Consider the following 16,152-nt stretch of genomic DNA (forward strand, 5'->3'; position numbering starts at 1 on the left):
CTCCTCCCTCTCCCCACCTCTGAGCCCAGCTCCTTAGACCTAACCTGAGTCAGCTGTCAGCTCAATACTGCCTACCTCTCATTTCCAGCTGGGTTAGATAGTCAGGCAGTCGCCCACTTCCCATGAGCACAGTCATTATGACTGTGGTCGCTGCTAGTCTCTGCATTACCATCAGACCAAGGCCTAGACCGAACAATAGCATCTCCTCCAGCAGCTTCTCTCAGCCAGGGGTAGCACAGCCAGAGTACTAATAACAATATGAATATTGCATTGAGAAGCGCTCTAGTTTGTCTCACCTTCTGAGAGTCTTACAGATGTTAACTAATTAATCTTCACTGCTCTCTCTCTCTCTGCATTTAGAGGAAAATATTCTGAACCATGATGCAAGACACGTATGTATCTGCTGAGGACAGCATATACATATCTATCTATCATGGTTCACTTGATAGAGTAACTGGTATTTTTAAAACACCCATCATAGATACAATAATTAGAGATATGCTTTTGTTAACAAAGCCACTACCCACTTCTAGCGTACCCTTGGGTACTAAATAATTACCCACTTTGTGTGGTTATCTAGCTCACTAATTACCCACAGAAATTGGGGTCAGGTGTTAACTGCTTCAAATAAGTATCCTCCAAAGACCTGCCTGAGTTGTATGGAGAAAATGATGTGTTCCTTAGTCTAACTTTCCTAAGTCACATATTGGTGCGCCTTTGTAAGCAGAGTGAGCCCAGACAAGTGCAAATTACTTAGTGTTGGAAGTCATGCAAAACTGTTATTGCAAATCACTGAGGTTAGGAGAATTTCCTTCTCCCCCATCTTTCCTTTCCAGGTGAGTACAGTGGCCTGTTCTCTGGCCTTCATATACGCAAGTGCATACAAGCATACACTGAGACAATCGAGGACTCTCTTTAGGAGTGATTCATCTTGGCGGTACAGGGAGGCACCCAGTGAGTCAAAGATTTTTTTTTTTGACAGCTCCACCCTTTTTGATTATTTTAGCATGTCTCTTCTTCTTCTTCTTCTTCTTCTTCTTCTTCTTCTTCTTCTTCTTCTTCTTCTTCTTCTTCTTCTTCTTCTTCTGTCTAGTGCAAACACTCTATTAGCCAAATTTGAAAAAGATTGTGACCCAGTCACCAGCTCCTGGCTCATGCCTTCCTGCTTCCCAGCCATGACAATAAGAAAAAAATACGTTAAAGATACTGCAGCATTCTGTTACTTCTCCTCCTTTGCCTGTTTGTCCTCCTCTTCCCTTTCCTCTTCCTTTCCTTTCCTCCTGTCCCTCCCTCCCCTTCTCCTCTCTTTCCCTTCCTCTGCTTTTCCATCTCATAGCTGCATTTCCTCTCTCCTGTCTCCTTCCTTAGGCATCCAGCCGTGCATCTGAAGTCTCTCCGTCAGAGACAAAGCACAGTGAATCCCTGTGAGGAGCACAAAGAAACTACCTTTTAAAACACCCACTTGCCGGGAACCTGCGTCCTTGGCTGTCTTCCCCTCCTTTCTTGCTATTTGCAGCACCCCGTATTCTATTTTAACACAGCGCTGTCTGTTGTCTACAGGATTCTAGCCTCCTTGGGAAAACTGGGTTAAGACAGCAATCTACCCACTGTGTTTATGGATAGGTAGAGACCCTAATTTTGGGGGTGGTACCTTCTTTGAGAGGACACTGTGTGGAAGGCAAGCCTTTAAAATGGGTGACAACAGAAACCCTGCATGCAGCTCCCTTCGTCTTCTGGAGATGACTTCCTTTTTTTCTTGTGTTTCTCCCTCCCGCCCTCTCTCCCCCTCTCCTTATTTCTCCTCTTTTTTTGCCATCTGAAGTATTGCTTATGATTATTGAGGCACATTATGCTGATCAATAAAGGATGCGTTTGTCTGATGGGCATGGGAGGCTACAGACGCTTCAGGAATGAGGAAAAAGCCAGCAGTGGAAGGCAAGGGTGAGGCTGAGCTGTGGAGACTGACTGAGCAGCTTCCCAAATCCCAGGGACATAAGTGGCAAATTAGTGTACATTGCAAGCAGAGGCAACCAACAAAACCCAGGCATTGAAAGACATGAGGTTTTTAGCATTGTGATCATTATGTGCCCAGAGTGTCTGTGTGTCTTAAATATAGACTTGAGTTGTTGCTCTTTTATGCTTTCACACAACAGTTTCAAAGAAATGTTTGGGCGTTGTTGACTATCTGTCCATTAAAAAAAAAAAAAGAGGAAAATTTCACAAGCCTCACCTGCGCTCATTCACGAACGTGCATGGATGCCAGACAATTGGCCAAAGAACAGCATTTCACCGGAGGTCTCACTTCTTCACAATCCCCACCTTGATTCCCCCCACCCCCACTTTAGAAAATGAGCTACCTGAACTGTAGGTCTAGCAAAAGAAAACACACACACACACACACACACACACACACGTTTGAATCTGTAGAAGTACAATGTCTAGTTTCCCCTGACCTGATGGTGTATTTTTGATCTCATTAGTAGTCAGGGAGATGTCTTGTGCATCCGGAGCTGCTAGTCCGGGAGGAGACATGGTACAGCACAGAGCGAGCGGGAGAGGCTATTAGAAGAGGCTTGTCTCCAAGATATGGAAGGAAGCTGGAGATGACAGTGTTGCGAGCTTTGTATGCAGGAGCCTGGCAGGGCGGGGGAGAGGCAAGGGAAGCCAAGTGGATTCTCAGAAAAGGGGGGAAGCCATCAAAGAGCTAAAGGTGATTAGAGGGGGGATATCGATTCCTTACTCTGCCAGAGGTTTAAGCAGGCATGTGAGGAATCTGCACCATGGCTGGCAGAAAGAGACCCATTGCCTCCTGTAACCAGACACTGGGGCTTTCCAGGAGCCCAAGAAGAGAGCCGAGAAGAAAGGGGGCAGTGTGGTCTAGGAAAATTCAACTTGTCGCTGATTTGTGCCTGATGCTTGCTGTCCGTCAGCAGCCTCCCTTACATGCTTTTTCCCTCTCTCTCCTTTTTTCTCCCCTTGCCTTCTTCTTCAGTGAAGCCTAGGGGAGCCAGTAAAGATTAAATGTGCTTTCTCAAAGCAGCCACTTCATGCTGCTATGTCGAAAGGGCTATTATTATTATTAATATGAGAGCGGGAAGAGAGGGAGAGAGAGAGAGAGAGAGAGAGAGAGAGAGAGAGAGAGAGAAGAGAGACTGGCTAGGTATGATGATGACGGACTGGCTCTTTGGAGAGGAAAAGGGAAAGGAGAAAAAAGGAGAGACGGTGAGCTGAACGGAGGACTGTACATGAGCAGAACCTACAGAGGTGAGAAAAAAAAAGTTGTGTGTGTGGGTGTTCTAAACAGACCCTGTTCCGCGGGAAGGAGACGTGGTTTAGGGGGTGGTTGGCATGATTCTAGCTCTTCTGGTGGGGAGGAGGTGAGCCTAGAGCTCTTCACTGTGCCTAGTTGTATATGAAAGTATATTAAAAATAGTTAGCTTTTTTTCTTTCTTTCTCTTTATTTTTTTTTTTTAACTCGGAGTAGAAGGGCCCCCTCCAGTGTCTTCCTTAGGGCCGGTGCTTTGTTATTCTGTGTGCCCAGCCAGCCATCTACTTTGCTCAGGCCTTGGATAAAAGAAAGAAAGGAGGGGTGAGGGGAAAGAAATTTTTTTTTTTTTTAAAAAGAAGCATCTTCCCGTCGGCTTCCCCTCCCTTTCGATTCTTTTTTTCTTTTCCTTTTTCTTTTTTTCTTTTTTCTTTTTTCTTTTTTTTTGAGTCTGCACAGGAAAGCCAAGCTCTGCTTCCAGGCAGAGGAGGTTTGGGAACGCGACTCTATCAGGTACCACACTAGTGGCTGTCTGTGAAGATGGAGGGGGATTATGCTTCGGATTCCTCTGAAATATTGGCCAACGGCTTCAAAGGATCCGCAGCGGGAGGCGAGGGTGGGGGAGCATCTCCCCAGCTCGCACCCACCCCTTCCCACTTTGCGTCTACCAAATGACAGGCTGGTGCTCGCTCTGGGTGATTTTGGCCTTGGCCTCAGCCAAGCAGCTGATGCAGAGGAGGGCCCGCTTTGCAAGACTGGTGGAACTCTGCATGCTAGAGAAAGAAGAAGGAAAAGGAAAAAAAAAAAATCCAAGCAGTCCTTGGGAAATTTTTTCGTTCTCGCTCGATTTATTTATTTTTAATTTTTTAACCGACTGTTTTCCAAATTTGATCAGCCCCAGCCCCTCCCTCCACTCCCACCCAACTGCTTCTTCCCCCCACCCCCACCCCCGGTCAAAGCAAAAACCACAGAGTTACGGTCTTCTCTGGATTTTGGAGTATCGCTTCCTGCCCCCGCCTTCCCTCCCCGCCCCATTCTCTGTCCTATTGAACACCTCGCCCAGCCTAGCGCACTGCAAGCTCACATTCTCCCCCCGGCTCCGGATGGCGCTCCTGGAAGCTCTGCAGCCGGCTCCACTTCAAATGGGTGAGTTCAAAAACCTTTTTAACCTCCGATTCCTGCCTCCCCCAAACCTCATCTCTTAGGATTGTTGCATGTGGCACGCTTGCCCTGGGGGAAGGCAGAGGGTTATTTTCTTCGCCTTAGTCATTCGTGCTAGTTACTAGTGAAAGCCTTGAAGAGGTATTTAATCCCGATTATAGATCAGGGGATTTTTTTTGTTTTGTTTTTATTAACCAAATAGAAATAAACATTTCTGAGTCTGTTCATATTATTTCCCAATTAGTATATTATTCTGCCCAAAGCATAAAAGTTTTCTTTGCTGTAACCGGCATTTACATGTTCAGGTATATATTGCGTCTGCAGGGCTATACGGAGTCAGAAACGGCTCTAAATTTTGTGAAGGGAAGAGGCTTAGAAAGCCAGGCTGTCGCCACACTGGACCACCTGTTGGCTGTGTTTTAGTCCCGAGTCTGCCACCGAAATTGTCTGTCATTCTTGTCTTTTGCTTTGTTTTGTCTCAAGAAAGAAAGGAAAAAAAAAAATGTGTTGCGCTCCCCTCAGTCCCTGAGACCCTAACTTGTGATGTTTACCGTTTAAATCCACGGGTTAGGCTCTTGGGAGCTGCGAGTCGTGCCTGTGCGTCGCTGAAGGAACTTTTTGTCTTTTAAGAAAAAAAAAATAGAAAAGAAAGTTTGTCAGAAGTGCTGAGAGTACACCTCTGAGGCTTCCATTGTTAGATGGGATCAGGTGACCAGAGTGTGGCAGCTCCTGGCTTCTGTTGAAGTAGACAGAGACTATCAGCATCCTGTGCTGGCTGCTATGGATGCCTGTGGACATGGCTGACACCGAGGCTGGTGGAAACTCATCGGCAGGGTCTATTCCTTGAGAGCAACACGCAGGACTACCAGAGCGTAACACCAACAGCTCAGTACCTGGTGCTTGACCTCAGAATATCTCAGCTGAAGTCCCAGCATGCCCCATGCCTCCAACTTTTAAACTCAACAGTTAATCTCAAAATTATGCTCAATTAAAATGGGCATGAGAATATATAATATCCGCATTGTCCACACATGTGTCGTATATGGCTAAACAGTGGTTTCACTGACATAGGTACGCTAGAACCACTGGTTTGGAATAAATTAATAGGTTAAATATTCAACTCTCGTGTTCAATACAAAGGAAGAAAATTAAGAGATTAGGAAAAATAAAATAATGTGTTACTTTGCAAGATTTCTTAAACACAAAATGGAAGGAGATAAGCTGCCTCTTTGGTGTGATACCTCTTTAAAAATGTAATGCTTGGTGAATTTAAAGGTGATAAGAATAGGAATGGATTTTCTAAATATTATGGAATGAAAGAAATAACTGGGTGCATTTGATATTGTATTCTTTTGGGGGGGAATCAATGCCTATGACTCTCTTTAGAAGCTGGAAAGATTATTTTTTTAATCTGGGTTTTAATTCAACTGGACAAAGTTATTGGAAATACCAAACCACATTTAAAATGATCCTCTCTTGAGGCAATTGTTAGCATTTCCTAGTTTGTAGTTTTCTGGGATTATAACTTTTCATGGCAGGGTAATTTCAGTGATTCAGTCTGCCTCACACTGGGGATGAAGAACACGGCTTACCTTCCCTTTGTTGCAGAAGATTTGGGCGTACAGTTTCCTTGAAACAGTTACTCTTCTCAGCCCAACCTTTCTCTCCATTTTTGGAAAATACCTAAATCAACCCAGACTCCAAATGCTTTCATCCTTGAAAGATTTTGTAACGGTTGTAACCTCACTGCACACACGGAGTGGAAGGTGAAGGGAGCTGCTCTCATCCTATTTTTAAGGGTTTATCTCAATTTTACTCATTTACTCCAAATCGTAGTCAAGAAAGCATTTTGCACCGGAACGCTGAATTGAGAAGTGTGCAACAATTGTGCTGTGTCTTTTGTTGAAACCTCTTCTTCGGCTGTAATTTAACTATTACTTGGCAGCCTTTGATAGAATGTGCTTCAAAGCTTACAGTCATTTAAGAGATTTTTCCATTAGTTTACACGAAATGATTAATGGTTCCCACCCCATTTCAACTAATGTGCAGGCATACCTATGTGGGAATTATGGCGGTGCATCAGTTTAACTTATGGGTCGTATATTATCACAGCACACAAATGCAAGACTGGCAAGCATTCGGTGCTTTTTGAAGGCAAAATATGTATGCAGCTGACGTGACAGAAATGTGTGCATGGATCAATAAAGATGTGATAGGTGTAATTTCTCTGTGAGTTCAAATGATCGAGGGACAGAATTCAACGCAAACGTTGCAGTTTGTACTAGGCGGCTCTCCTGGTTTTTCCACGTTTTCAAGTGGATTGCTCCCTGTTCTCAGACTGCTACTGTAAAGCTGGTGGCCCAGGCATTCAGCAGTGTTCGCGACGACACAACAGATTTTTATATTTCAGCAGGCTCCAGTGCAAGGGCAGGTTTCTCAACACCCCCTCTTCCTCATGGAGCCCATCAGCGAAGTTCAGTGAAATGAATAACATAATTGGTGGTTGGTTCAATCACTACCAGTCTAGACTAGCCCAGACGCATCAATTAGAGGGGACTGTCTTCTAAAGGGAGAGTGTAACCGAAACAAGCAGGCTATTATTGATACTGATCTTTAAAAGCGCAAATCCAGCCTAGCAGATAAAAAAAAAAAAAAAAAAATAAGGCGGGGAGCTGCAGTTGGAGGTGCACGGGGGGGGGGGGGGGGGGGGGGGGGAAGAGACCGAGGGAACTGGGGCTCGGGGCGCAGAAGGACAGGAAGCTGGAGAGAAAGGGAGGGATAATGAGGGGAATGCAGTTCTGTACCTCCTTGGAGCAGTTACAATTCACAGGGCGCAGTTGCTCACTGTATTTTTAACTAGCGCTCGCATGCACACACACACAAACACACACACACACACACACATACACATACACACACAAACACACACACACACATCCACATACACACACACACACACACACACACACTCCTTCACTAACACTACCACCTCTTTTTTTTTAAGTCCTTTTTTTTTTTGCAGGCTCCAAACCATCACAGTGGAGAGCTAACAGCTTTTAGAAGCCCCACTGATAACAAGAGGAACCAGCTGAATCCCTTTTGCAATGTTTACCCCAGAGAAAAATATAGAAAATGCTTAATTTTCAAATCTCTTATTCTTTTTTGTTTTGTTTTGTTTTGTTTTAAGGAAGCATGCTAGAGAAGAGTATTCATTTTAAAATCTGGCACCTGGAACCAATTTTCTGGGCAAAACACCTTTATACAAAAAGTTTACAGTTTTCCATTGAATACGGTAACGTAAGAATGTAACAAAGGCTTTGGTGATTTGGTAGTTTTTTTTCCCCCTCTTCTTTTCTGGGGGAGAAAAACAGATGATTTAGAAAGTGTTAGGAACATATCAAGCCCCAGGGAAAGAAAACGTTTGATTGGTATTAATTAAAACACTGCTAATATATTCTAATAAAATCAGATTTAACATTCTAAACTAATCCGCCTAGCATGTCAAAGGCAAAGAAAAGTATTATCTGTCTTATTTGCATCTGGGCAACTCGCATGCATTTGCTCATTCGGCAGAATTAATTTCTTCCCCCAGTCTATTAAATCTCCTCACAGATTTAGACAAACTTATCCTTTCAAACTAGACAGGAGAGGGGTGGGGAAACCATGGAAGGTATTTGGAAAACCAGTGACTGTAGTTAGGGCCCGTTTTCTGGCTGCACATAGTCTTTTCTCCTCGTCTGATATAATGGGGTGTGGAAAGCAGCAGGGATTGCAGAATGATAAATGGCTCAGGGAATTTTTTTTTCTTTCCTTTTACCTGCTGGATTATTTAAAACATTCAGTTGCCAAATTATCCAAATTTTGTTTTGCACTGTCAGCCTGTTCATCAACATCTAATTTTTGTTCTTTTAATTTCAGAAACCATGTTATCACAGATTCCTAATGGAAAATAAATAAATAAATAAATAAATAAATGTCATTATACCAGAAACCCATCATCTTTTCTCAGCTATTTTTTTTTTTAAAGCTTCAGTCCTAAGGGCAAGTGAGAAAAGGAGTGTAAAATTTTATTCACCAAGAGCTGAGTTCTTTGTTCTCTTTTTAAGTCAGCTATTTCTCTGAAAGAATTCCATATTTTTATGGAGCATGGCATTTCAGCTCTTTATTGCTAAGCTCTCTCAACTGATAATATTGTCCTCAGATGGTGTGAGAGCCAACATGTTTCTCCTGCCATTAGTCTTCTGCAACTGTGATAGTCCATGCAAATATGAGCCTAACACAAAAAGATGAATGGGCCGGAAAGGCTGAGGACCATATGGGTGTGTTGCCACAAGGAGGGAGTCTTCAGGCTGTGGAGAGGTGGGCTGACTGCGGTCTGCACCAGGGAGGTGGCTGCTGACTTCTTCCTCCATTGCCTTTTCAAGTCTTCAAGGTAAAAGAGCAATCGCAGTTTGGTTTCACTTGTATTGTTCTATAATCCAGGCAATAAATGCTAATTAGTAATGCTCAAGGATCCGACCATTCAGAGTAATTATCATAATTTACTTCTTCCTCGTTAAAGACATTCCTTGCTGATTTAAAAAAAAAAAAAAAGAGTCATCCCTTACCCATGGCACTGCAGTGAGTATTCATTAGGGGAGATGCTCAAGGTATACTCAGAGCCTCGTGGCTGCATTGGAAATCACTGACATGCGCCGTGGCTTATTCGGAATGGAGCTGCCTCTTGATTTCGAGGATGGAATTCATGTAAGTGCATCCGATTCTGCACATGCACCAGGAATGTATGATTTTATTTTACACACCCCAAGGCTCCTCCTTCAGGGCCCACCCCTTTTTCTAAAACCATTTCTGAGCAGAACAAAGGACAGCAGTAACTACAGAGGCGTCCTTAAATGTGAGCAGCCACTGCACTGTGGAGCGTGCTATGACAACATATTTCGTGGCACAAAGGTGCAGGTAATTAAATAATTCAGCGGCAACCCCGGCTAATTAGCAGAAAGGTCTGGAAAGCGGAATCAAGAAAAAGAATCAAATCAACTTGAAGAATACGCTTCCTTCTCTGAGATCTCAAACCCAGTTTAGTTGTTTTGGAGATTGATTCATGGTAGGCGTGTGAGGACAAAAGCCAGTTCCTCAAAGCAGAGCTGGGATCTTCTTCAGACACACGAACTGGATATCTGCCTTAGATGATCTGAATTGAGTGTAAGGCTTTCTGTTTGCAGCCAAAGGGATAGCACGCCACTCAGATGCACGTCTCTTTGATCTATATAGCTAGTAGATGGCTACCCCGTAGCTTGTCAGCTGGCTTCCTCCATATGTATGTAGCCTCCCCCACAGTTTCTAATGACGCATGCTGAAGTTCCTTCTTGCTTGAAGCACGTACAGCTAGAGTAACTGCACTCGGTGTTCTCCAGGATAATACCCCCCCTCCCCATTTCCTTTGTCAAGGTGTTATTCTCAGTGTTCATTGTTCACCGGTCCTTTCGGCAGGAGCTCCAGTTTTAACTGGAGGGCTATAAGCACATTAGAAGAATAATTCCCCTTGGATACTACACAGAAGGAGCCACCTGCAAAATGTTGATGCTGTTATTGAAATCTCAAGTGGAATCAGCTTTCAAAAAATTAGATATTAGATACATCCGATATAATTTGCAATCTGTAATTATACTAATGTGCATATAGCTGCACGTTGCTTTACGTGTGGCCTACTTGAGGTTGTCGCCCACCCCCACCCTTGGGCCTGTCTCGTCTCTTGAAATTGCTCCTGAGTAGAATGCTTCTTAAGCCAGCTTTTTTTTTTTTAAATTCCTTGTTAATAATATAAGAATAAAAGGACTGTGCAGCCTCTGTGTTTGTGTGAGAAGGAAAGCGAAAAAACATAGCTGTAGAGAAAGGATGATCCCTCTAAGGGCTGTCGATGGAGACTCTTGAATTCTCTGCAAAACATTTGCAGTTCTTCGTGGATCATTTGTTCCCAACATCTAGATTTTCGCTTTCCTTCTCTCTCACACACACAGGCTGCAAAGTCCTTTTATTCTTATATTAATTAACAAGGAATTAAAAAAAATAAGCTGGCTTAAAAAAAGTGTTCTACTCAGGAGCAATTTCAAGGGATGAGACATCACTTACCCTGACTTTGGATAACGTGGAAGCACAGAGAACATCAGAGTAGTAAATATTACTCATAAGAAATACATTCCCTTTGTTGGAATTAGAGAAATGGCATTAGGCGGGGATGATGGTTTTCAACTTAATCAAAGTAATCAAACCATTGAGAATAATAAACAATTGCTTTTCTGTTTTCCCCTCCATACTGCATGTCACATGATGAGTAACTGAGCCGCTCTTGCACTAACCTCAGGTCCCTTTTGGGGCCTCAACGTGATTCCAGAGATCTACTGTTGGCTCCGCTGGGGAGTCCCCTGCAGCAAGCTGCCCCCTGAAGATCTACTTGTTAAGAAAAAGAACCCAGGCAGAAGCACAGTGACTTGGCTGGTCAGCCTGACTCCGGACTGGATGCAGTAGGTGATGAGACTGTCAAGACAAATTTGGAGAATTATTGCCGAGCAAGGCAAGGTGAGGGTCTCATTCTCTGCGTCTGCATTCAAATCGCAGAAGGATCCCAAGAGACCCTTACATTGAGTAGAAGACCACTACTTAGTACAATTTGGTAGGTATAGAACCATAAAAGAAGTTGATCTGTAAAGTTTTTAACTCAGGACAAATCTGTCCATCCTCATGCTGCCTGCTGCATAGGCATTCCTCAAACTTCCTTTTGATAGTGTTTATTGTATATAAAAGCCATTTTTGCATGGATTGGATCTATGTAACTCCAAGCGATATATAGTTTTTTTATCTTCTCACATATTCTTGGACTTTCCATTGTTCACTCTCTATATGAATCACAAAAGTATTAAATGCAATGTCCTTAATACAATACCATGCTAATTTGTTTACAAATGAATATTACATGTACGCCAAACACTTAGCACCCCGTCCTCAATTTCATTGTTTATAAAATACATTGCCCATCGACAATATTTAGAACTAAGTCATCTCCCAGTTAGATCTCCCCTCTGGAGAGCCAGCATCTCCAGTGTACTCAGTATTTAGTGTAGTAATGAGTCCCGGTACTTCCCATTCAGTGTGCCTAGCTCATTGATGCATTGCCATTGTCTGGGATAATGGAGAAGTGGACGTCAAAGGCTTTGGTTAAATTAAAGCCACCTGCACAGTCGATCTCATTCACCACAGCTCCTGCCGAGTAAGACCCCTCTTCTCAGACATCCCTATCTGTGAAGTGAGCGGGTCAGACCAGGAAGGTTCTCAGTTCTTACAGCTCTCAGGAATTGTTAGAAGCTGTTCTCCAGCGCCCCCCCGGGGAGGGGCAATAGGAGCAAGGCCAGAGCCAGGAACCCAGAGTCTGTTGGCATCATCAGTTGCCCTTTAAAGTTACACCTGACTCCACCCCAGGCTCAGTATTTACTAATCTGGTTTACCCCATTGAGAAAGCGCTAAAGATGGGAGTTCATTTTCAGAAAGGAATGGTGAGTGAAAAAGTAACAGCTTAGGGGTCAAATTAAAGAAAATGAAAATAAAAATAAAGCTACCCAGTGGGAGAAGTGAATTCTTCATGCCTGTTAGAAACCTACATCCTTCAATGTTGACTTGGAAGATACCCAGACAGACTCCTGCCTTTCAGTTTTAGGCCACATCCTATCCCCCAACCCTTCCGCTTGCCTGTCATTCCTTGTAGTGTGGCTTGTTTCCTCCATGGGATTAATGCCTTTAAGTTTTGTGTTTCTTGTTCCTCTTGGTTCATTTGGATTGTAGTAACGTACTTTTCATGGGCCTACAATGGTCACTTGACCACAACACACTTTCCAAACTGACATGTTCAAAGCCAGCTGGAAATGGCCCCGCCTCTTTTTCTGTAAGAGCCCTTTTTAAAGCCAGACTTGATTCCCCAGTCTCAATATCTTTAGTGTGCTTATATCTGACTACTTTTCTTCCTGTGGGCTGCAGTATTCCAGTAACTACTGCCTCTTCCATTACTTTCTCCCTCCTTCTTTTTCTCCTATTTTCTCCCCTTTCTCTTCCCTCTCTTCCCTCTCTTTCCTCTCTTTCCCTCCTTCCATTCACACATCTTTCCCCTTCCTTTTCCTTTCCTTTCTCTTTCTTACTACTCTGTCTTCTTCCCCTTCTCTTCTTTCTTCCCTTTATCCCTCTTTTTTTTTCTTTAAGTACCATGTGCCAACTTCTATGCCAGGCACTAGAAATACCAAGATAATTTCAAGGGGTCAGCAATTAACATCCAATAATTGCAGTGTCTTCCTTAACTCTGCACTGTTAAACAGTTAGGCACCTACAACAACTTAGTTTATCTTCACTCCTAGGATTTATTTGAAGGTGCCCTGTGTCCCATTGTCTTCTGCTCTCTGCCTCTGTGTCCTATTTCAGCGAGGGTAGACTTGAAGCACTCTTCTCAGTAGGGTTCTCTTGTCCACACTGGGACAAGGCCACTGCTTGACTGGTCCTTGAGCAAGGGGAACAATGAAAGAAAGCCACTTTTGGTTGTTCAAGTGATGTAGCCCTTCTGCCATGGTTAGATATAGCATTGTCCCAAAGGGGTCACAAATTCATTTCCCATTAAACAGTCGATGTGATCACTGTCTGTGACATGTTCTGTTATCTCTTTAGTTGTACTGATGCTCCTTTCAGCCGGTCCTATAGCCCCTTCCTCGGGAGTGTTTCCCAAGTGAAAGGACAGAGACTTCGGAGACTGCTAGCCTGATGGACACTCGTGCCCGCTGTGAAGTTTTAAAACAAAGCAAGTGACCAGCTGAAGAAACCCCTCCTGCCCGGCAGCCCCCCCCGCGTGGTGCAGTTGCAGCCAATAGTCATCTCTGAAAGAAACAGAAAGACCCAGACCATTCACAAGTCATAAATTTGCCCTTCCTCATGTGTATTTGTCTGTGTTCAGATTTACATGCCATCTAGTTTTGATCCGAGTGTGGATAGGCGTGTTAGTCCGCTTGGGTAAAGGCAACTTTGCTCAGATATGTTAATGTATGAAGAGACTGGATTTTCTGGGGGGGATTGGTTTTTATCAACATATAGTATTCATTCTTGAGCGAGATATAGAAAATTCAAAACCATGTCTTCACAGGTGGCCCACAAAGACACTCATGCCACCACACAGAAGCACGACATCAAGTCCCCAGACTGTGAGCGGCAAGCTTGACTCTGTGACATATAGCAGTTACTTCCAAGGGTGGAAATCAAACTGGACAAGGGTATACTAGCTACCCAAAATGTAGTGACAAACTGATCCAGTAGACAATAAGAGCAGAAATAAAACAAAAGATGATGTGCTCAGAAGAGGCCAAATTGATTTACCTAAGGGAGAATGTTGCCCTAAAGAGAAAATATGAGATGAACCTTAAAGAAGGTTAAAAAAAATGTTGCGTAAATAGGAAGGTCGGAGAAAATAGAGTCCTTAAAGTGGACATGATAGTATGCAAGGGCATGGCATAGGAAATCCACAGGGTGAGTTTTGGAGATGGCAAATATGCACTTCAACTTGACTCCACCCAGTACTCAGCACTCCTTTCTGTGCATCTTATAAAGATGGTGCACACATGTATCTTCCCTCTCCTACCCCAGATGTCACCTAAACTAAGCTAGAACTAAAGTTCCAGTTCGCTGTCACAAGAAAAGGGGGAAGGCAGTTGGTGGCACCTGTGTAGAACTCATGTAGAACAAACTTCTTTTGTTCATAATTGCTAGTTACCAAATTTCTTCCATTTAGGAAGCATTTTGCATAAGAAATTTCATGACATCTATGAAAATCACACTTTATACCCGCTTCTTAGGTGATGACACTGATTTTGAGGAGGTTAAGTGCCTGGATGAGGTGCTACATACAGCTATGAACATTCAAGGCTGTGGTCACAAAACTCATGAGCTGAAGTCTGAAGCCAGAATTTTGTGATCAGTGCCAATACTGCTGTCACTTTCCCCACAGCCCTAATGTCTATCTGTGCAAACAAGTAGCTCTTTTGCTTACTGATGGCCTCAATGATTTTGCATGTGAATTACACCAGAATGATAAAAATGGGTTTTCACAACAGAAAATTGAACATTTAGTGGAGGACAGTCTGCCAGAAGTCTAGATATTTCCTTTGCATTTTGGTCAGACATCATGAGACTTTTGACTTAGATACCTGTTACAAGATCTCTTTGACAGAAAACATAAATCTATAGTCTGTAAGAAAAGTAACTTAGAGAAAAATTCCAACCAGCCCAAACAAACAAACAACAAACAAACAAAACAAAACAAAACACGTATTTTTAAGTGGCCCAGCAAGGACCAGAAACTAGGCCTTCAGTTGTCTTTCAATGGCTTTTAAATGATTCCACCCTGCCCCAAAGAAACATGCACTTCTATTTGATCAAAGGAGGTATTCTGTCTATGTGATCAAGAAATGTCTCATAGACCAGATCTAGTAGATCTCTCCCGTCCCTTCCCCCTCTTTGGCCACCTCATGTCAGTGTGAAATACAGCTATGAACTAGTGTAATTGGGTCAAGAAGTTGTCAATGATCTGTCCCCAAGGAGTCCCAGATAGCTACAGTTGTATGTATACTGTTTCGTTAATGATATTCCCAATCATGAAGTCATTGGTTCACCTGCACAGGTTCAATTTCCCATTGTACATCTTCTCAGTCCACTTGGCCAATGTTCAACTTTTGTAAACGCTGTGAATGCTATCCATGACTGTTTCAGTGCTACTTAAGTGTTAACAATGACCACTAGTCATTTTGTGTTGTAATCCTCATTTATTCATGTAACTAATTCAAAAATATTTGGTCCATAAAAAGAACTAAAATTCCCATTCTTGATTCCAGTCACTCTACATTTGATTGGCATTTAGCAATGATTAATAGAGTGACTGTCTACATAACATAGATGTCCAAATTGTGATTTTTTTTTTTTTGTCTTAAAGGGGACAGTTAAGCTAGGTCTGCTAAGGCACAGAGCTTTAACTTTTGGAGATACCCGGATATTTAACTGATGTAACATTCTACTTAGCTGTTTGACGTTGTCCTACATAGTCCCATCATGGTTCTTGCTGTCTTATTTTTTCAAAGTGTTTGTTGGCTCTGTCTTACACTGTTTTCACTGAGTTCATAAATAAACCAGTTTTGTTGTTAACGAGTAGCCCAAGCACAAAGTGTGACTTTGTTGACATTTTATGAGACTTTCCTTGGTCCTTGACTCCCAATAAAAGAAATGTTGTATTAACTGTGACTTGTGTTGATTTATTGGAAAAGATAGCTCACATAGCTGTCACTTGTATATGTATAAATCAAAACTAGTTTGTGATCCATAAGGACCAAATATCTAATTAGATTAAAAAAATCGTTGTTAGAGACAATTTATAAATGATCCCATATCACCTTTAAATGGTCATGTATTCATGTCAGAAACCCAAGTTCAGTCTTTCCTTTCCATATGCCATGGTGGAGAGTTCAGGGTTCCCTTTTGACTTCCCCCCTCTTCTTCTATTCAGATAAGTGTGCTTCTTCGCATTCCCTGTGCTAACGAAGTAAGAAAACATCTTTTCCTATCTGGAACACTGCCTCATCCTACCAGGATTTCCCTGTGGAAGTGTCGAGTGGAACTCAGCGAATTCTCTAAATCATAAATAATATTCTCCAAGG

General features: G+C 42.8%; 1 long non-coding RNA gene across 1 annotated transcript; it reads left to right on the plus strand.

Moving 5' to 3' along the window:
* The first annotated feature begins 4,291 nt into the window (after positions 1-4,291).
* Positions 4,292-15,648, plus strand: LOC121451937. Its single transcript, XR_005974759.1, has 4 exons — positions 4,292-4,411; positions 8,628-8,858; positions 10,818-11,002; positions 13,127-15,648. It is a non-coding gene; the product is annotated as an uncharacterized LOC121451937 (long non-coding RNA).
* The last annotated feature ends 504 nt before the right edge of the window (positions 15,649-16,152 follow it).

This window comes from Microtus oregoni, unplaced genomic scaffold, assembly GCF_018167655.1.
Source record: "Microtus oregoni isolate MIOR12 unplaced genomic scaffold, Mior012 000008F_ref0000371, whole genome shotgun sequence".
Lineage (NCBI taxonomy): Eukaryota > Metazoa > Chordata > Mammalia > Rodentia > Cricetidae > Microtus > Microtus oregoni.